This window comes from Petaurus breviceps, unplaced genomic scaffold (genome assembly GCF_028583685.1).
Source record: "Petaurus breviceps papuanus isolate PSGF00001 unplaced genomic scaffold, PetGlider_PUasm1.0 174, whole genome shotgun sequence".
In the NCBI taxonomy this organism is placed as follows: Eukaryota; Metazoa; Chordata; class Mammalia; order Diprotodontia; family Petauridae; genus Petaurus; species Petaurus breviceps.
In genome coordinates, this window is record NW_027185761.1 from 7,503,015 (window position 1) to 7,517,780 (window position 14,766).

Consider the following 14,766-nt stretch of genomic DNA (forward strand, 5'->3'; position numbering starts at 1 on the left):
CTCCATAAATCTGACAGGTAAACTATTCCTTGCTTTCCCAGACTACTTACAGCATCAGCCTTTATATGTAGATCATGCACTCATTTAGGCTTGATTTTGGTATATGGTTTTAGATAATGATCTATGCCCAATTTCTTCCCTACTCTATTCCAGTTTTCCAAGCAGTTTTTGTCAAATAGTGAGTTCTTATCCTACAAACTGGGGTCTTACGGTTTATCAAATAGTAGATTACTATAGTCATTGACTGCAGAGTCTCATGCACTGAATCTATTCCATTGATCTGTTACTCTATTCCTCAGTCAGTACCAAGTAGTTTTGATGACTGCTGCTTTATAATACAGATTAAACTCTGGTATGATTAGGCCACCTTCCCTAGCATTTCTTTTCATTAATTCCATTTGTATTCTGGACCTTTTGTTCTTCCAAAAGAATTTTGTTACTATTTTTTCTAGCTCTATAAAGTAATTTTTTGGTAGATTGATTGGTATGGCCCTAAATATGTAATTAAATTTAGGCAAAATTGTCATTTTTATTATATTATCTCTTCCCAGCCATGAGCAATTGATGTTTTTCCAAGTAGTTAGATCTGACTTTGTGTGAAAAGTGTTTTGTACTTGTGTTCATATAGGTCCTATGTTTGTTTAGGCAAGTAGATTCCCAAATATTTTAAAATGTCTACAATAACTTTAAATGGGTTTTATCTTTCTGTCTCTTGCTGTTGGATTTCAATTACAAATCTATAAGAATGGGTTTATTTTATATCCTGCAACTTTGCCAAATTTATTTATTGTCTCAAGTAGATTTTTTACTTGATTCTCTAGGATTCTTTAAGTATATCATCATATCATCTGCAAAGAGAGATAGCTTAGTCTCTTTACCTAATTTGATTCAGTTGATTTCCTTTTCTTCTCCAATTGCTACTGCTAACATTTCTAGTAGCAGATTGAATGAGAGGGGTGATAGAGAACATCCTTGTTTTACCCCTTATCTTATTGGAAATGCTTCTAGCTTATCCCCATTATATATAATACTTGCTGATGGCTTTAAATATTAATCTCTCCTTTGGTGTTCATTATTTCTGATTTAGTATTTAATTGGGGATTTTCAATTTGTTCTTTTTTTATCTTTACCTTTTTCAATTGCATGCCCAATTCATTGAACTCCATTTTCTCTAATTTAATCATGTATGCATTCAGGGATATAAAACTTCCCCTAAGAACTGATTTTGCTGCATCCCACATGTTTTTGTATGTTGTCTCATTATTTTCATTCTCTTAAATGAAGTTACCAATTGTTTCTATAATTTCTTTTTGACCCACTCATTCTTTAGGATTAAATTATTTAATTTCCAATTACTGTTTAGTCTATATTTCCATGGACATTTTTTGCATGATTTTTATTGCATTACGATCTGAGAATGATATATTTAATATTTCTGCATTTCTGCACTGAATTGTGAAGTTTTATGTCCTAGTACATGGTCAATTTTTGTGTATGTGCCATGTACAACTGAGAAGAAGGTATATATCCTTTTTTATACCCATTCAGTTTTCTCCATAGATCTATCATATCTAGCCTCTCTAAAACTCTATTCACCTCCTTAACTTCTTTATTGTTTATTTTGAGGTTAGATTTATCAAATTTAGAGAGGGGGAGACTGAGTTGACCAACTAGTATAGTTTTGCTATTTATTTCTTCCTCTAATTCCCTTAACCTCTCCTCTAGGAATATGGATGCTATACCACTTGGTGCATATATGTTAAGTAATGATATTGCTTCATTCTCGAAGGTGCCTGTTAGCAGGATATAGTTTTCTTAATTATCTCTCTTAATTAGATCTATTTTTACTTATGCTTTCTCTGAGATAAGGATTGCTACCCCTTCTTTTTTTTTTACTTTAGCTGAATCATAATATATTTTACTCTAGCCTTTTACCTTAACCCTGTGTGTATCCCCTTGTTTCAAATGTGTTTCTTGTAGACAGCTTATTGTAGGATTATTTATTTTTATATTTTTGCCTTTTTGAGGACATTTGGGTTTAAGTAACTTGCCTAACTTTACACAACTAGTTTTGTGTGTGTGTGTGTGGGGGGGGGTATATGTGTGTGGGTGTTAAGTGTCTGAGAGCGGAACTAAACTCGGGTCCTCCTGACTCAGGGGCAGGTGCTTTACTCACTGCACCACTTAGCAACCCCAGGATTATGTTTTTTAATCCATTCTGCTATCTGACTCCATTTTATGGGAGAGTTCATCCCATTCACATTCACAGTGATGATTACTACCTATGTCTTTTCCTGCATCCTATTCCCTCCCCTATTTATGTTTTTATTTTTTTTTCTTCTCCCTTCCCCTCCTTAAGAGTTTTCCTTTTTCCCATAACTTCCCTCTCTGTGGCTCCCCCCCCCCTTAACCTGCCCTTTCCCCTTACTACTATTTCCCTCCCTTCTAATCCTCCCCCCCTTCTTATCTCCCTCTTAACCCTCCTTCTGCCTATAGGGTACATTGGATCAGAGTATGTCATTCCCTCTTTGGCCCCAAACCAATGAGAGTAAATTTCATACAGTGTTCCTCTCCCTCCTTCCTTTCCCTCTATTATAATGGATTTTGTGTTTCTTTAATGTTATTATCTTAAACTTAACTGATTATGTTGATCCCTCTTTGAAGCAGAACCAATGAGAATTTAGTTTATATGATGTTCATCTCCTTCCCTCCTTCCCCTCTACTATAGAATGTTTTTATGCTTCTTTGTATGGCATAATTTGCTTTTTTCTGCCTCATCCTTTTCTTTTTTCCCATTACAACCCTTAATAAGGTTTTTTTTTATCATCAGATAAGTTCATTTATACCCACAACCTCTATCTACCTTTTAAAGATCACAATAATCATATAAATTTCAGTATTGACAGGTATAAGTATTTTCTCCTTGATCTTGTAATTCTGGAATGTGGCTACTATATTTCTTGGAGTTTTCAATTTAGGATCTCTTTCAGGAGGAGTTTGGTGAATTCTTTTGATAGCTATTTTACCCTCTGATTCTAGGACCTCAGGACAGTTTTCTTTGACAATCCCTTGGAGGATGTTGTCCAGGCTGCTTTTTTCATCATGGCTTTCCAGTAGACCAATAATTCTTAGGTGATCTGTCCTGGATCTGTTCTTCAGGTCAGTTGATTTTCCAGTGAGATATTTTTACTTTCTTCTAATTAGTCAATCTTTATGTTTTGTTTGACTGACTCTTGATGCATCATAGAGTCCTTAGCTTCAATTTGACTGATTCTAATTTTTAGTGTATTATTTTCCTCAGTTAGTTTTTGAAGTTCCATTTTTAAGGAGGTATTTTCTCCAGGTAGGTTTTGAACCTCCTGTCCCAGTTCACAAAGTTTGCTTTTTAAGGATTTGTGTTCTTCAGTGAGATTTTTTTCCAAATTTGGTCACTGTAGATTTGAATTTATCTTCTACCTCTCTAATATGACTTTTAAAATCTTTCTTGAGATCCTCCAAGAATGCTTTTTTGGGCTTGATATCAGTTCATATTTCCTTCTGCAGTCTCAGATGTGGATAGAGTCCATGGTGTCTCCTTACAGTGTTTCTTCTCATTCACAATAATAGGATTCCATTGTCTTCACTTTTCCCTTTGCAAGTAGCTGCCAGCCCATTGTGATTGCCTATTTCCTAAACTTTAAAGTGTATTTCTGCTTCTGGGGCTCTGACCCATGCATCTCAAGCTGGTAGCTAGGTGCCTGGTTGTTGATTTTGTGTGCTATAGCTCCTGGGTGTCTAGACTGAGGCAAAGGCCAGGTTTCCCCTAAGTTACCATGAGGCTCACAGAGAAATATGTGGGGGAGTGTTGTCTGGCCACTTCAGATTTCTGCCTCTATGCTCTTGGGCTACAACTCAAGCAGGCTCAGCAGCTGGCAGCCAGCAGAGCTGGTGGTGCTAAGGCCTACCTAGGCTTGTGTTATTAGTGCTTGCTGGCTCCACCACCCTGGGCTTCTGAATCTCCTGCTGGTCATCTGAGGTGGGGCTTGTTGGGACCCCTCCCACCCTTCACTTCAGATTCCTTACTACCTCAGATACACCCTTTCTCAGTGACTCCTAAACCTGAGGCTTTTTCCATTGTTTCAGGATTTTACTCTGAGTGGGATATTTAGCTCTGGGTTTTCTGCATCAGGGAGGGGTAATCAGAGCAGCTGGGGTTTACTGTGCCATCTTGGCTTCTGAAAATTCAGGTAGATGATTTTAAACTTCCATCCTGTGGGCTGATAGCCAGGTCCGACTTATCCTCCTATCGCATTGTGAGATAGCTGCGAATTGCCCTTGTGGTGGGTGAGTCTGCTGGCTGGGGCTCCTTCTCACTCTTCTATAGTCTGCTCTCTAGTCTGTGCTGATGCAGCTTCTGCATGCTCCATGCTCCCTCTGCCCAGACACACATGGGCACTTTCCTGGGCAGAGATTCTGCTATGCATTGTCTCCCCATGGATTCTGTCACTCTAAAATCCATTCAGATTCACTATTTAAAGTCTAGTGATGGCATTCATGGAGGAGTTTAGAAAATTTTATTGCTATAAATGTGAATGGAATAAGCTCTCCCATAAAACGGAGATGATTAGCAGAATGGATTAGAAATGATAATCCTACAATATGCTGTTTACAAGAAACACATCTGAAACAGAGGAATACACATGGGGTAAAGGTAAAAGGCTGGAGTAAAATATAACATGCCTCAGCTATAGTAAAAACAATCAGGGGTAGCAATCCTTATCTCAGATAAAACAAAAGCAAAAATTGATCTAATTAAAAGAGATAAGGAAGGAAACTATATCCTGTTAAAAGGCAACATTGAGAATGAAGCAATATCATTACTTAACATATATGCACCAAGTGATATAGCATCCAAATTCCTAGAGGAGAAGGTAAAGGAATTAGAGGAAGAAATAGATAGCAAAACTATACTAGTGGGAGACCTTAATCTCCCCCTCTCTGAACTTGGTAAATCCAACCTCAAAATAAACAAGAAAGAAGTTAATGAGGTGAAGAGAATTTTACAGAAGGTAGGTATGATAGATCTCTGGATAAAACTGAATGGGGATAAAAGAGAATATACTTTCTTCTCAGCAGTTCATGGCACATACTCAAAAATTATCCATGTTCTAAGGCATAAAGACCTCACAATTCTATGCAGTAAGGCAGAAATATTAAATGCACCCTTCTCAGATCACGATGCAGTAAAGGACCATGGAAAGACACACCAAAAAACTAACTGGAAATTAAACAATTTAATCCTAAAGAATGAGTGGGTCAAACAAGAAATTATAGAAACCACCTGTAATTTCATTCAAGAGTGATAATAATGAAACAACACACCAAAATTTATGGGATACATTAGAGGCAGTTCTTAGGGGCAGTTTTATATCCCTGAGTGCATACATGATTAAATTAGAGAAAAGGGAGGTCAACGAATTGGGCATGCAATTGAAAAACCTAGAAAAAGAACAAATTCAAAATCCCCAATTAAATAATAAATTAGAAATACTGAAAACCAAAGGAGACATTAATAAAATAGAAATTAAGAAAACTATTGAATTAATAAATAAAACTAAAAGCTGGTTTTATGAAAAAAAAAAACAATAAAATTGATAGACCCTTGGTCAATATGATAAAAAAGAAATGAAAGAAGAAAACCAAAGTATGAGTATCAAAAATGAAAAGGGTGAATATACCTCCAATGAAAAGGAAATCAAAACAATAATTAGGAATTATTTTACCCAATTGTATGCAAATAAATTTGACAATCTTAGGGAAATGGATGAATATTTACAAAAATACAAGTTGCCCAGATTAACTGAAGAGGAAGTAAATTACTTAAATAATCCCATCTCAGAAAAAAAAAAATTGAACAAGTGTAATGTGAATGTAAATTTTAAAGATCTTCCCTGCCCCTAGGCTAAAGTGCACCAGAAGCCTGGGGAGGGAGGCTTGTTTTTCAGTAGATACTTTTTGATTGGCCAGTGGGTCAATAAGGTTGTTACATTCTCTGAGCCAGGAGAAGGCTATATAAGCCCTGATGTGTAGCTTTGTTTTGGGACTCACTTTGAGAAGTGTTCTGTGATTTGATCTGAATTCTGGGAAGCCATTGTTGAGAGTCCCCCGGCTTTGAAAAACCCAGAATGTGGAAACCCAGATGTTGACTGGGTATGGATGTAATGGTTGGACAGTTTGGAAATCTGTCTACTTGATGTTTCTGTCTTGATAATTATGCCTGTATACTTTGAGGTTCAGGGTGCTGACCTTTTCTCCTGAACAAGGTAAACGATATATGTCTGACTGATTAAAGTAAGCTTGTTAACCCATTTTGAGTTGCTTTCCTTTAACAAAGCAGATCCAAGAACCTGTGGTAGCTGCAAACCCTGAGGACGCTTGGGGTGCTTGCTGCTACAACAAGTCAACTCCCTAAGAAAAATCTCCAGGGCCAGATAGATTTATTAGTGAATTCTATCAAACATTTAAAGAACAATTGATTCCAATACTCTACAAACTATTTGGGAAAATTAGTGAAGAAGGAGTCCTACCAAATTCTTTTTATGACACAAATATGGTACTGATACCTAAATCAGGAAGAGATAAAACAGAAAAAGAAAATTATAGACCAATCTCCCTCATGAATATAGGTACAAAAATTTTAAATAAAATATTAGCAAAAAGACTACAGCAAATTATCTCAAGAATAATACACTATGATCAGGTAGGATTTATTCTAGGCATGCAAGGAAGATTTAATATTAGGAAAACCATCAGTATAATTAATCATATCAACAATAAAACTAGCAGAAACCACATGATCATCTCAATAGATGCAGAAAAAGATTTTGACAAAATACAATATCCATTTCTATTAAAAACACTAGAAAATATAGGAATAAATGGAGCCTTCCTTAAAATAATAGGTAGCATCTATCTAAAACCATCAGCAAATATTATATGTAATGGGGATAAGCTGGAAGCATTTCCATTAAGAAGAGGTGTGAAACAACGGTGCCCACTATCACCCCTCTTATTCAATCTAGTACTAGAAATGTTAGCAGTAGCAATTAAAGAAGAAAAAGAAATCAAAGGAATCAAATTAGCCAAAGAAGAGACCAAGCTATCACTCTTTGCAGATGATATGATGATATACTTAGAGGATCCTAGAGAATCAAGTAAAAAACTACTTGAGACAATAAATAAATTTGGCAAAGTTGCAGGATATAAAACAAATCCACATAAATCCTTGCCATTCCTATATATTTCCAATTAAATTCAACAGCAGGAGAAAGAGAAATCCAATTTATAGTTACTGTAGACATTATAAAATATTTGGGCATCTACCTGCCAAAAGAAACCCAGGGCCTATATGACCACAACTACAAAACACTTTTCACACAAATGAAGTCAGATCTAAATAATTGGAAAATATCAATTGCTCATAGTTAGGTCGAGCTAATATAAGAAAAAAGATAAGTTTACCTAAATTAAATTATATATTTAGTGCCATACCAATTAATTTACCAAAAAACTACTTTATAGAGCTAGAAAAAATAGTAACAAAATTCATTTGGAAAAATAAACAAGGGAATTAATGAAAAGAAATGCTAGGAAAGGTGGACTAGCTTTACCAGATTTCAATCTGTATTATAAAGCAGCAGTCATCAAAACTACTTGGTACTGGCTGAGGAATAGAGTAGTGGATCAATGGAATAGATTAGGCATACATGATTCAGAAGTCAACAACTATAGTAACCTATTGTTTGATAAACCCCAAGACTCCAGTTTTTTGGGATAAGAACTCATTATTTGACAAAAACTGCTGGGAAAACTGGAACATAATTTGGCAGAAACTGGGCATAGACCATTATCTAAAACCCTCTACCAAAATCAAGTCTAAATGGGTGCATAATCTAGTTATAAAGGTTGATACTGTAAGCAGCCTCAGAAAACAAGGAATAGTTTACCTGTCAGATTTGTAGAGAGGGAAAGACTTTATGACTAAAGAAGAATTAGAGAGCATTATAAAATGCAAAATGGATAATTTTTATTACATTAAATTGAAAACCTTCTGTACAAACAAAACCAATGTAACCAAGATTAAGAGGGAGGTGGGAAATTGGGAAAGAATTTTTACAACATATGTCTCTGATGACGGACTCATTTCTAAAATATACAGAGAATTGAGTCAAATCTTTAAGAAAAGTTTAATGCTTCTGTTCCACCATCTTGGCTCCCAAGAATGCTCATCATTTCTTATAGCACAATAGTATTCCATTAAATTCATATAGCACAGCTTTTTCATCCATTCCCTCATTGATTAGCATCCCCTTTATTTCAGATTCTTTGCCAGAACATAAAGAACTTTTATGAATGTTTTTTACTTGTGAGTCCTTTCTCCTTTTTGAATGATCTCTTTGTGATACAGACCTAGTAGTGGTATTGCTGGACCAAAGGGTTTACACATTTTTAAAGATCTTTGGGCATAGTTCCAAAACATTGCATATATTTTCAAGGTATAGGTAGGCTTTGCTGATTTCTTTTCTTCCTCTTTTTTTTTCTTTCTTTTTGACAGTATTCTTCATTACTCAGCTCACTAGGTCATATGAGGAGGAGGGACATAGGGGAAAATTTCAGCATAGTGAAAACAAGTGTATAAAGAAAACACAGAAAACTGTAACATGTGAAGGATGTTCATGTCCTCAAGAGTACAGGGATTTTGCAGGAGGATTATATTTAGGTCAATAGAGCATTAGTGTTATTCTTGATATTATTGAGATATATATGAGACATTCAATTATTTTTGTCTAGGTGATATTTGATGATTGAGAGAAGTTCAAAAGACACATTTTTCTGGCTACATCAAGCCATTATTCATTAATGTGGAGGTGATAATTGAGCTCATTTTTATAAATGATACAATAAAAGAGGGAGTACATAGAAAAGAAGAGAATGGGTCTAGGCCGTAGCCATGAAAGACATTTAGGGGATGAGAAATGTGTGTGGATTGAGAGAGAGAGAGAAAGAGAAAGAAAGAGAGAGAGAGAGAGAGAGAGAGAGAGAGAGAGATTAGCCTGGTAAAGGGAGAATCAGGAATAGCCTCCAAGCAAAGGGCAGGGAAACTATCAAGGAGTAAGGATTGATCAAAAGTACTTAAGACTACCAAAAGTTCAGGGAAGAGAAGTCTTAAAATAAGGTTATTGATTTTACTAATTATGAGGTAATTAATAATGATAAAATAAAAATTTAATAAATTTTTGTATTCAGAATCTAGCCAGATTGTAAAGTCTTAACAGGTGAGTGAATCATGAGAAATGAAGATAATAGATATAGATCAGATTTCTGTCAAGCTTGACGTTCCTAGGCAAAGTGAGGGTCCAAAACATATTAAAATGTAATTTCGAATTGTATAACAAAATAAATAAAAATATACCCCAAAGTAGATATTGGTCAATACGATGCTTGCAGGCATTGCTTCTACTTGAGCTTGACAATTTTAGTGTAGATTATTTTCTATGAGAGTTCAAAATGTAAAGGGAGATATGTATGGTAGGATAGATTGAGAGGACAAAATGGTGAAATTAACTTTTTTATTGGTTTTAAGAGTGTGCTACATGTATTTGTAGGCATATTGGGGCATGAAGAACACACGTATAGCATTTAACCATAGCAATAAAAGATACCTTCTCCTCTGAGACAGGAAAATTAGAAAATGGCCACTGATGGTATGGGTAAATTTGGGAATGTGAACTAGAGGAAGCAAGGGAAGTCATGAGACATGTTCTTGAATTTTTTTCAAAGTAGGAGGCAACTTCATTTATTAAGAAGCTATTTAGATACAGTATCAGGGGTTTAAGGAGAAACAAGAAGGGTTTGAGCAGGCACTCGAACAATTATGACTGAAAAACAATGAAGGCAGCATAGAGAAATCACCATTCAGGATCAGGGATTCAGTTTAAATTAGATTGCATGACTTCATAATATCTTATATTGTCAGCATTCATCAATGGGGAGTAGGAACAATGAAATTGGATGATGTGGTCCGTGGAAGGTCTGTGATTGGTCACACATGATGTGTGTATTATAGGCAAGGGGGGAATGGAATCAAGGGTATAGGATAGTATATGCCTACAATGGGTTCAAGAATGCAAAATTTGTTTGAATTGATCAAGGTCACACAGGTAGTAAGTAGCCCGAATCAGAATTTTAATAAAATTCTAATTTAAATCCAAACTCTGGTGGCAGCTCCTCCATTAAGGTTTAAATACTCTTCCTACTAGATTGTTTCTTACATTCATTTCAATTCATTTAAAAAATAACATGTATTTTAAAAAATGTTATTTTAAAAAGGGGGCAGCTAGGTGTCACAGTGAATAGAGTGCTGACCCTGGAGTCAGGAGGAGCTGAGTTCAAATCCAGCCTCAGACACTTAACACTTACTAACTGTGTGACCTTGGGCAAGTCACTTAACTCCAATTGCCCAGTCTTCCTCCCTCCAAAAAGTAAAAAAAAATAATAACATGTATTAAATACCTTTTCTGTGCAGGGCACTAAGCAAGGCATTATGAAGGATACTGGAGGCACTAAGTCTTTCAGTATAAGAAACTTATATTCTATCTCTAGAATTTTTCACAATGCCTGGCATATAGTGGTGAGGGATAGCTCCCTCTAGGTTCAGCAAGAACTCTGATCTTATGTAAGACCAGAAAACCTGCAATAGCATCTGGAAAGAATTCAAGGTATCAGGCTTAATTGGAGTGAGAGTTGTAGAAGTTTATTGTTAGGCTTCTATGAGAAGCAGGCATGAGTCCTTTAGGGGACCTGAAAGTGAAAGGAGTACAGTCTTTTACTTCTAAAGGGTAGGGCTGCCATTGTCAGGGTTGACAGGATGGAGGGAAGGGACTTCAGTGCATAGATAAAGATTAGAGCCGACTGAGAGGAACTTGTGACTTTAGTGCATAGATAGTTTAGATGAGATTTGGACCAGACCAAGGAGACATGAAGAGATTAAGTAAGAACAAAGGAGTCAAAAGTCGTTGCCTAGGCAGAGTGTGGATAGGGGGAAGGGGCAGAGTTTGAGGCTGGGAAAGGGATTTTACAGACAAATTGCTATTACAATTTTACAATACAAATTGCGGTTACAATTGTACAAATTGGTTTTACAAATTGATTTAGACCCCAGGTACCCCATCAATAGTAGGTACCTAGAAATTACTTTACTTGAATTAACTATAAGAATATCATTATTTTTGTGAAAGGATAACATTAAAAAATGTTTGCAAAACCTCAAATACATTTTCCCACCAAAATTTCTCTTTACTTCAGGTATGTTTAAATATACAAATGGCACTTTTTGTAAAATATAAGAGGAATTATTATTAACAAATACCATGAGAACAGGAAAGTGTTATTTTCAATAATTGAAGGAAACCAGATATTTCTAGATGACATTTTAATAAAAAGGTGGGAAATACCTTGTATTGTTTATAGAAATAAACCCAGACTTCTCTGTCAAGTGAGAAATTAGAAAAATAAATAAGATTTGAAAAGAGTACTAAGTAAGGGTTGTCCAATTTAATGAGGTAGATATCCATCTTAACCTAGGTGAATCAAGATTGTTTTGGTTTCACTTCCTGCAAAAACAAACAAACAAAAATATTCCAAAACAAACAGAGTTTGTTTTCCATCTTTCAAAGACAGGGTATTTTTATGGAGAAAATGCTGAACAAAGATCTCTTCACTTTATTCCTGTCTCTTCCATTGGGTGATCTTAGAAAAAAAAAAGATTTCCTCTCTAAACATGTTTAAGAAGACTCTCCTGGTAATCAATTAGATAAATAAGAAAAAAATTCCTAGAAACTAATTTCCCTTTACTTTCTGAGAAACAGGATCTCAAAATAAAGCACAGAAAAGCTAAAGCACTGAAGAGAATCAGGCTTTTTTTTTTTTTCTGAAAAAAAATGTAAACACATCTTGGTAATATAAACCTCCAAAGGGAAGAAAATTTCAAGCCACTTCTTTCTAAAGCAGGAATCTTTTTCTGACAAGATCCTCTTGGGCATTCTTGCAAAGCTTATGGATATCTTTTTAGTTATTTCTGACTCTTTGTAACTGCATTTAGGGTTTTCTTGGTAAAGACAGTAGTTTTCCATTTTCTTCTCCAGCTCATATTACAGATGAGGAGCTGAGGCAGAGTTAAGTGACTTGCCCAGGATCACACAGCTAGTGTCTGACACCAGATTTGAACTCAGGAAGATGAGTTTTCCTGCCATCTAATTGCCCATAAAATATAATAAAATACAAGGACTTAAAAGGAAAGCAATTATGCTGAAATACAATTCTCAACATGTTTAAAAAAGAGATATCAGGTTAAGAACTCTTGCTCCAAATGAATTTATGGTTTCCAACATTCTTTCTTAGATTCATAGGACTTAGAACTAGAAGGAACCTAGGTGATTATCTAATCTAAACACTCCATTTCACAAAGAAGGTAAGAGAAAAAAAGAACTAACGTGACTTATTGAAAGTATTTCAGTTAAGTAACAAAAATAACATCTACACTCAAGTGCTTTCTTTTCAAACTGAGGACTCCTCCCACTAATCAAAGTAATGCTCTATTGTTCTAGATAATAATCTTTTTCCTTAAACTTTGTAAGTCAGTAATAGTAACTCACCCTGATAAAATATATTGAGGTTTAAAAGGCACTTTCTTCACAAGTTTGTGCTAAATAAAATAAGAATTATCATCAAGATTTTGGGCTAGGTGGCACAGTGAATAGAGCACTGGCCCTGGAGTCAGGAGGACCTGAGTTCAAATTTGACCTCAGACCGCTTAACACAAAAACTAGCTGTGTGACCTTGGGCAAGTCACTTAATCCCAATTGCCTTCCAAAAGCAGGTAAATTATGATGTACCCATAGTCACATAGCTAGGAAACCTTAGAGTGAGTCTCCCCAAATCTTTCTCAGCTTCACATCCATTGCTCTATAGGTTACAATACATTGCCAATTTGTTTCATTCTTCTTTATTCTTCCTAAGAACCTAATTTGCCTCTGATGATCTTTTAGTTAATATTTTTTGGCCTGTATTTCCTGATCTAAATCAGACATAATTAACAAATTCCCCATTTGATGGAATATAAGTTTCTTGAAGCCAGGGACTATTTTCTTTGTTATTGTATTTCCAGTGCCAGAGAACAAAATACTGCTCGATTGTATTGAAGATACAGCATCCAAATTCTATTTCTTATACTTCATTTCTATTTAAGCATAGTTAAGTCACTTAAATTACCTGAGCCTTCAATAATACTTTAATATTATACATTTTAAATGAATGATAATCTGAATTTATGGAAGGAATTACCTGACAAAACTTTATTTTCCCCAACACCTTGTTCTAATAACTTTCATATAGTAGTTGCTTAACAAATATTTGTTGAAAACAATTGTATTCTTGTACCATATCCATTTATCTTCCCTTTCAATTAAGGGAGGGAGAAAAGGAATTATAGAGATATGAGAAGAGGAAGAGAGAGACACAGATAAAGAGACAGAAAAATAGAGAGAGAAGAGAGAAAGATTGAAAGAGAGAGAGAGACAAAGACATAGACAGACAGGCAGGCAGAGGCAGAGAGAGATAGTTTGCAATTATAGTCAGTAGAATTTTTTTTTCTTACATATTGCCCATAATGTTCAAATAGCTTCTTGCACTTAGTAGGCATTTACAATATAGGGAATGAATGAACCGTATTTCTTTTTCTTGGTTTGGTCCCTCTCCCTCATATTTGGTGTTATTGAAATTGTAAAGAGTTCTGATTTGGGATTATAATGTACTGAATTAAATTGCAAATAGCTCTGATTTGGAATTGTGTGTGTAGAGAATCAAAGCTATTTACAATTCTACTCCCTCCAAATGCAGAAACAAGGTTTCTGATCCACAACCCCCTTCTTCATGAGAAATATTTGAACAAGCAGAGCCTACTTGGGGAGGATGAGTATAGAAACATTTCCCCCCCACTCTTCACGTAACTAATTTGCCAAGCACAAACAGTATCCCAGCCATTCATTTGAGCTCATTTGCACACTTAACTGCTTCACTTCAATCGGAACTACAGGCCTCTCAAGGTTTTATTGGCCAGCTGACTGTGCTAATTCAGCACACAGCTCAGAGGGAGCTGAATCAGAGGTTCTGAAGCATCTTTAACAACTTAGCAATAAGATGAATACACATTTTGTGACTATTCAGAAAGTAAAGACTCATTCAAAATCTGAATGTGTGCAGAAAATTATTTTAAAATTTAGGAAGGGGATTAGAAAGCAGAATGCAAAGAAATATATAATACATACCTATAATAGTCTCCTTTCAACTTACCTGGTACTCCTTGTATTTGTGTGTATTTTAATATTTGCAAATGATTGGATATCAGGGAGACTATTTTCCTTTTATCCTATTCGTTCACATCCATTTTTATCAGTCCACTATTTGGGACAAGTATTTCTGCCTTAAGATATTTTAAATTTCTAGCCTTTCATATGATATTACAAGTATAGAATGTTAGCTCCATGACCTGATTTTGCTCCCTGTTTGTGACGTCTGTAGCTTGCTGCCTGACACCCCCAAGCATGCATCTGATACCTTCTTTCTATTCTCCCTGGTATTACTCAGTACCAGAGTTCAGGTCCTTTCAATCTCCTATTTGAGCTGTTTGTCAGTTCTAAATGCTGATACTACTACAGTGAACCATGTCCA